We start from the raw sequence: 2,068 nt of genomic DNA on the forward strand, positions 1-2,068 counted from the left end.
GCCTCAGGCGCCTCGCCGCCGCGCCCCCTGCCGGCCGGAGGACCGCACTGCACCTCCCCTCCGCGGGCATCCTTCGCCGCCGCCAAGAGGGGTCGCGGTGGCGCCAATTTCTGAAATTTCAGACTCTCAGGAGAGCCTGGCAGTGATCCCAGATGGTGAGGACGAGAAACGGTCCAAGGCTGCGAAGATCGTCTTGGGAGCCAACTGCATTCTAATAGGAGAGGGTGAGAAACCCTCCTAACCGTGCCCTCTCATTCATTCAAAACCATTCATCTCTATGCACGAAGCTGAAAAAACGGGAAACTGCTGCGCAAGAATTGGCAACAGGCTTTGAATTAGGTGCACGACTAGAGAAACAGCAGGCATGGAGTTTAGGGTTATAAAAAAGAACCTAAATAGCCTCACAATTTAGAAATTATATAGCAAAAGTGGGGAGGAAAAGAGAAAATGGGATTTCGTGTCAATATGATTCTCACAACTGTGATTGGGGGTAAAAGTATTTCAAGCTGATAAAGCAAATAGTAGAGATTTAAGTATATATGTTAGTGCAAAGGAGCATGCTAAGAAAGAATAAAATCAACTAAAACCTGGTGATTAAGAAAAGGGAGTTAAAGGAGAAAAGAAAGAAATACAGTAGAAAATCTAAAGAAATAGATGATTAGGACATCATGTAATGTTATAATTATTATGGCAACCCAGAACAAAAGTATACACCTTTCAAATTATCAAAACACATACACACAACTACAACAAATTAAACAAAACCACATAGTGAAATATTTGAAAAAGTTACAAGACAAAACGTCTAACAAAACAATATGACAGAACTAAGACCAAACATCTTACATGAATAAACGTATATGAGCAAAATTTACCTATTCCAAAAAGTACGACTTCAGACTGGAACACAAACTGTAACACAACCCTTAGGTTGCATATGAGAAGATGTATAAAGTAGAGGCATTCTGATAGTTTGAAAATACAAGAATAGAAAAGATATGCCAGGAATATGGAAACATAATGAAATCACAGATCACAAACTTACTATTACACAGGGTTGATTTCAGAGCAAAAGTAAATGAGATTAAGAACAACATTTTACAAGAGTTACAATTTACAATGAAAACTAAAATAGGAATATCTATGCACTGAATAACATAATTTCATTATTCATAGCAAACAGAGATATAGAGAGAATGAATAGACAGAAATAATTGGTATAGTCTTTGCCAGATTAAGGGTACAAGAGGTAAGTGAGGATAGAGAAGACCTAAAAATCTAATTAATATGGTAGATCTAATATAGCAAACTCTGTACCCTGAAACAGAGATTATATCTTTTCAAGTATGCTTGGAACATTCACAACAATTGGCCATATTTTAGGCCACAGAGAAAAATCTTAAAATATTCCAGTAAGTGGAACCATATGGAGAATATTATCTGATCACAATTCAATAAATCTAGAAATTAGTGATAAAACAGAAAATAAAACATTCCTACCCCTTGGAAATTTTTAACTATTTAAACAACATTTAGACCAAAAAGGAAAATAAAAACAAATAGATAATACTTAGAAAAGTATGAAAATGGCGTATCAGAAGCCATAGGATTTAGCTAAAATAGTACTAAGAGAAAATTCGTACTTTTAGATGATTACATTAATTAAAAAGTTAGAATAAACTAAATAAAGCATCTATGCAAGAAGTTAGAAATAGAACAAAATAAATCTTCAAGAAGCAGAAGGATGTAATTAATAAAGATAAAAGCCCAAAATGATGCTGTATAAGATAGAAAAATATAGAATTAAAAAAATAAGTCCAAGAGATGATTCTTTGAAAATAAATAGGTGAGCTGTTAATTAAACAAGAAAAAGAGGAGAAAGCACAAATGTACAAAATATGGAAAAAGGGAATTCACCACACATAGAGGAAAGTAAAATTATCTTTTTTTTTAAAGCTTGGCACCTGAGCTAACATCTGTTGCCAGTCTTCTTTCTTCTTTTCCTTTCTTCTTCTCTCCAAAGCCCCCCAGTACGCAGTCGTATATTCTAGTCGTAAGTCCTTCTAGC

This window comes from Equus przewalskii, chromosome 30 (genome assembly GCF_037783145.1).
Source record: "Equus przewalskii isolate Varuska chromosome 30, EquPr2, whole genome shotgun sequence".
NCBI lineage: Eukaryota > Metazoa > Chordata > Mammalia > Perissodactyla > Equidae > Equus > Equus przewalskii.